The following is a 6,239-nucleotide window of genomic DNA, read 5'->3' as shown; positions in this document are numbered from 1 at the left end:
GCTTTTTCAATAGGTTTTTATTGAAATGGTTACATTAGCAAATCCCACATACAGGTGTACACTATTGGCATGTAGACATATACCATACAATTTCACTACTTAGTTATACTTACATCAACCATACGGACCCAGGAGTTGTGCTGTCCAGAACATTTTAAAGGGCTTTTAAGACCTGGTTGCCAAGAAACCAGCTCACAGTCTACTCGTAGGTGTGTGTGTTCTAGACAAGATAACTCCTCCCACAGGGAGTCCCCAAATTAAGCTAGTGATCAGTTTTGCTTCTTGGATCTTTGATGTGTGTTCCTTCTGGCACAAGCTAGCCAATGGTGGGTTAAAATTCAAGTGTACAGTTTCCCTTTCGTCTCTCAAGGTAGAAGCTAAGCCATTGGCCACATGAAGGTGTAACCCAGCCTCCCCGCCCAATCACCTGTGTTGTAGATAGAAAAATAGTTAGTGTGCCATCCTCTGAGATGTGCATAGTTAGCAGGAACCCAGAGTAAGTGCAGCTCTTGAATGACCCCAATACGAAAGGGGCAACGTTTCCATTTGATGAATACAAAAGCTACTGGGGGGGGTCAAAAACAATTGTGACATATATAGCCTAGGGTTGGACAACTTCTCTCGTCCAGGACCAGGATTGCTCTAATAGGTGCCGGAGTTCCCTGGACCCCAAACAGCATTTCCCGGTTTGGCGTCTGTCCCTGTTTCTGTAACCCCATTGGTGGTTTCCTTAGAGCCACTGCCACTCGGGAGTAGACCCTGCTTCCCACGCTCAGCTAAGACACCAGAATCTGGCCCCACGCACTGGCCCAGGGCACCACTCCTCCAGCAGGTCAGCAGCCTGGCCTGGGCACTATGAATGGGCACAGTGCCCTCTCTGCTTCTCTCCAGGACGGCATGGGTGGCCATCTCAGGCTGGGCACCCAGGAAGGGAGCTGGGACCCTGGCACTGGCCACACATGGTGACCTGGTCCATCGGGCATGTTGGCAGTCACCAGTGGCCAGCCTTTCCGCTTGGGAGCAGCTGACTCACCCAAGGAAAAAAATGGCCTGGACGTTGCAGTCCGCCTCCCCCACCCCCACTTTTTGTTTTTACAAACATCTCGGCTTGGTTCCTCCCAACCACTAGGAAAGTCATTTAATGTCACACAGTGTAAATCTACCTGGCCTTAGATGTGGATGAAGGATAATTCTGAACGCAAATTAGAGTTTATGTGTGTTGGGGTAAATTTGTAAAAATCGCTCAGAACAATCGTCTGTAACTCGGTAGTTGCCAGTAGCTGTAGAGATTTCTGGAGAGAGAGGGTGACCACTGCTGAGGGCATCAGCGGCCATGACTGGCACCCCACGTGGACCACAGTGGACTGGAGAGCACGGAACGGCGCCGGCCCAGCATTAACCGGACTGAGGGCCCTGGGAGCGTCCGGGGCGAAGGCCTCTGCAGCGGAGAGCGGGGCGCTCAGCGTCCCCCGCCCCCAGCTTCCACAGCAGGAGAACCGGGAGGCGGGTGAAGACGCTTCCTGCTGAGCTGGGCCCACACTGGGCTCAGGCCCGGCGCTCTGGCAGCTGCCTCTGCACCAGCCGTGCTGTGCCAGGGCCGCTGCTTCAGACAGGGCGAGTTCTTCCAGGCTGCAGAGCCAGGCCTTGCCGCCCAGCCTCACATCTCTATGGGCACTTAACAGCCTGGTAACCTGGTTACCATACCTAACTGCACAGGCTGTTCCGCACTGCATGTCTCCACGCACACCGCGTCTCCCGGCACACCCCACGTGTCCCCGGGCACACCGCATCTCTCTGCGCACACCACGTGTCTCCAGGCACACCGCGTGTCTCCAGGCACACCGCGTGTCCCCGCGCACACCGCGTGTCTCCAGGCACACCGCGTGTCCCCGCGCACACCGCGTGTCTCCAGGCGCACCGCGTGTCCCCGCGCACACCGCGTGTCTCCAGGCACACCGCGTATCCCCGCGCACACCGCGTGTCTCCAGGCATACCGCGTGTCTCCAGGCACACCGCGTGTCCCCGCGCACACCGCGTGTCTCCAGGCACACCGCGTGTCCCCGCGCACACCGCGTGTCTCCAGGCGCACCGCGTGTCCCCGCGCACACCGCGTGTCTCCAGGCGCACCGCGTGTCCCCGCGCACACCGCGTGTCCCCAGGCACACAGCATGTCTCCAGGCACACCGCGTGTCCCCGCGCACACCGCGTGTTTCCAGGCACACCGCGTGTCCCCGCGCACACAGCATGTCTCCAGGCCGGCTGAGGGAGAGCCCGCAGGAGGAAGGAGGACCCAGCACTGAGGTTTGGCACTCCAGCAGCACTGCGTCCTGCAGGTTTAACCCTCCAGTTGCATGAAGTTCAAAGTGCTTGTTTTTCACTTGTTGTAAAGTATCTTCCTTTCCCCCAAATCAGAGTGAAGAAAACGGGAAAATGGCGTGAGCTAGGGTGATGGGCGAGAGGGACAATCCCAGATAAGTCCCAGGCCACGGGGACCACGAGAGCAGTCTTAGCACAGACACTATGTCGTCCTTTCAGCAACTGAGGCTGCTGTGCCCTTGTCCGCCCGGGTCGGAGGGCTCCTGGGACGCAGCTCTGGAGAACAGGGGCCTGCTCTCAGCCGTGCTGCCAGGGACCCCGTCTCCTTTCTTCCAGCTCAGGGTGCTGGGGTCTGCCAGGACCCCCTTCAGAAAGAGGGCAAACCTCTGGGCTGTGCAACGACCGAGGGGCGCCCCTGGCTCCAGGGGGCTCCAGGCCCCTGACCCCGGCCTTCCGGAGGGGTGTGAGCTGGGACCTGAGCCGGGCGGCGAGGCGGCCTCTGCAGGAGACGCGTCAGCACAGAAGGCAGGCAGGCTCCTCAGGCGCACACGGTCTCCGTCTGGTTCCTGTAGTTTCTCGGCTGTTACCATACCTGAACCGCACAGGCTGTTACCATATCTGAACCCCATAGGCTGTTACCATACCTGCACTGCACAGGCTGTTACCATACCTGAACCGCACAGGCTGTTACCATACCTGAACCCCATAGGCTGTTACCATACCTGCACTGCACAGGCTGTTACCATACCTGAACCGCACAGGCTGTTACCATACCTGAACCCCATAGGCTGTTACCATACCTGCACTGCACAGGCTGTTACCATACCTGACTGCACAGGCTGTTACCATACCTGAACTGCACAGGCTGTTACCATACCTGAACCCCACAGGCTGTTACCATACCTGAACCCCACAGGCTGTTACCATACCTGAACTGCACAGGCTGTTACCATACCTAAACCCCGCACGGGCTACCATACCTAACCGCACAGGCTGTTACCATACCTGAACTGGACAGGCTGTTACCATATCTGAACCCCACAGGCTGTTACCATACCTGAACCGCATAGACCTTTACCATACCTAACCGCACAGGCTGTCACCATACCTGAACCCCATAGGCTGTCACCATACCTGCACTGCACAGGCTGTTACCATACCTAAACCCCGCACGGGCTACCATACCTGAACCGCACAGGCTGTTACCATACCTGAACCGCACAGGCTGTTACCATACCTGAACCGCACAGGCTGTTACCATACCTGAACCGCACAGGCTGTTACCATACCTAAACCCCGCACGGGCTACCATACCTGAACCGCACAGGCTGTTACCATACCTGAACCGCACAGGCTATTACCATACCTGAACCCCATAGGCTGTTACCATACCTGCACTGCACAGGCTGTTACCATACCTAAACCCCACACGGGCTACCATACCTAACCGCACAGGCTGTTACCATACCTGAACTGCACAGGCTGTTACCATACCTGAACCCCACAGGCTGTTACCATACCTGAACTGCACAGGCTGTTACCATACCTAAACCCCGCACGGGCTACCATACCTAACCGCACAGGCTGTTACCATACCTGAACTGCACAGGCTGTTACCATACCTGAACCGCATAGGCTGTTACCATACCTGAACCACACAGACTGTTACCATACCTGAACCGCACAGGCTGTTACCATACCTAACCGCACAGGCTGTTACCATACCTGAACCGCACAGGCTGTTACCATACCTAACCGCACAGGCTGTTACCATACCTGAACCCCACAGGCTGTTACCATACCTAACCGCACAGGCTGTTACCATACCTGAACCGCACAGGCTGTTACCATATCTGAACTGCACAGGCTGTTACCATACCTAACCGCACAGGCTGTTACCATACCTGAACCCCACAGGCTGTTACCATACCTGAACCGCACAGGCTGTTACCATACCTAACTGCACAGGCTGTTACCATACCTGAATTGCACAGGCTGTTACCATACCTGACCGCACAGGCTGTTACCATACCTAACTGCACAGGCTGTTACCATACCTGAATTGCACAGGCTGTTACCATACCTGAATTGCACAGGCTGTTACCATACCTAACTGCACAGGCTGTTACCATACCTAACTGCACAGGCTGTTACCATACCTGAATTGCACAGGCTGTTACCATACCTGAACCGCACAGGCTGTTACCATACCTAACTGCACAGGCTGTTACCATACCTGAATTGCACAGGCTGTTACCATACCTGAACCGCACAGGCTGTTACCATACCTGAACCGCACAGGCTGTTACCATACCTAACTGCACAGGCTGTTACCATACCTGAATTGCACAGGCTGTTACCATACCTAACTGCACAGGCTGTTACCATACCTGAATTGCACAGGCTGTTACCATACCTGAACCGCACAGGCTGTTACCATACCTGAATTGCACAGGCTGTTACCATACCTGAATTGCACAGGCTGTTACCATACCTGACCGCACAGGCTGTTACCATACCTAACTGCACAGGCTGTTACCATACCTGAATTGCACAGGCTGTTACCATACCTGAACCGCACAGGCTGTTACCATACCTAACTGCACAGGCTGTTACCATACCTGAATTGCACAGGCTGTTACCATACCTGAACCGCACAGGCTGTTACCATACCTGAACTGCACAGGCTGTTACCATACCTGAATTGCACAGGCTGTTACCATACCTAACTGCACAGGCTGTTACCATACCTGAATTGCACAGGCTGTTACCATACCTGAACCGCACAGGCTGTTACCATACCTAACTGCACAGGCTGTTACCATACCTAACTGCACAGGCTGTTACCATACCTGAACTGCACAGGCTGTTACCATACCTAACTGCACAGGCTGTTACCATACCTGAACTGCATAGCCTGTTACCATACCTGAACTGCATAGGCGTTTTCCAGGCCTGCTGACAGCTCAACCACGTCCGGGTATCACATGAACATGCACACTCACGCTCATCCTTGGTCCAGTGGCTTTGGGACAATTACCAACCAAGCGAGAAGAAAAGGCGAAACGGGACGCGCTGCACTTGTAACAGCTGCTCTCAGGAGGGAGGACGCTGAACTGCGGGTGTCACAGCGGCTGCCCGCACTCATGTGTGGAGCAGGGAGCACCGTCCGCATGGGACCCAAGCGTTGCTTCTGGCGGTGGGTGAGGCTGAGCAGGGGACTCACACCAGTGCCTTTTCTCAATCAGCTGCTGTCAGCAGCTCCTCTGCCCGCACCTCAGCCGGCTTCACCGCACGCCTGGCTCTCATGTCCCTGGGCAACCGGAGCCCACGCTGGCTTCCAGCATCATCTGGAATAACGGAACACCAGGGCGGGCAGACATTCTCTGTGGGGTTCTAAGTCCAGGGAGTGTGTGTGGGAAGGAGAGTGTGTGTGCCTGTGTGCATACTTTGTGTGTGCATACTCTGTGCATGCGTGTGTGTGAGTATGTGAGAGAGAAAGAGGGAGAGGGAAAGGGGGAGAGGGAGAGGGAGAGAGAGAAAGAGGGGAGTGAAAAGGGAGAGGGACAGGGAGGGGGGAGAGAGAGAGAGAGAGAGAGAGAGAGAGAGAGAGAGAGAGAGAGAGGCGATTTGGGGCTCCTGAGGGCCTGCACTGAGATGGAGGCTCATGCAGGTACAGGTGACATGTGCATTTAAAACAGCTCCCCGGTGTCTGACGCACAGAGGGCCACGCCCTGATCACTCTTCCTTCCCCAAATTTCTGCTGGAGACCAGCGCTGGGTCTCCATGCGCCCTGGACGCCCGCCAGCTCCCATGGGGCTCTCCCTGGGTCCCCCCAATACCTACCCCGTCACCAAGACTAGCAGCCCGGGCTTCTCCTCCAATCGCGTGGCTCCCTCCTTTCCCACTGGGAAGTTTCCTGC

The 6,239-nt window shown here is 55.9% G+C and overlaps 1 long non-coding RNA gene across 1 annotated transcript; it reads right to left on the bottom strand.

The window, feature by feature from the left end:
• Nucleotides 1-5,888, bottom strand: LOC132234604 (uncharacterized). The gene is made up of 4 exons (XR_009452904.1): nucleotides 5,246-5,888; nucleotides 3,374-3,424; nucleotides 1,765-3,271; nucleotides 1-1,656 (listed from the first exon to the last, which is right to left on the bottom strand). It is a non-coding gene; the product is annotated as an uncharacterized LOC132234604 (long non-coding RNA).
• Nucleotides 5,889-6,239: the final 351 nt, after the last annotated feature.

The sequence above is a fragment of the Myotis daubentonii genome, chromosome 5 (genome assembly GCF_963259705.1).
Source record: "Myotis daubentonii chromosome 5, mMyoDau2.1, whole genome shotgun sequence".
In the NCBI taxonomy this organism is placed as follows: Eukaryota; Metazoa; Chordata; class Mammalia; order Chiroptera; family Vespertilionidae; genus Myotis; species Myotis daubentonii.
The sequence above is the reverse complement of the archived record's forward strand: the minus strand, read 5'-3'. Positions and strand labels throughout refer to the sequence as shown.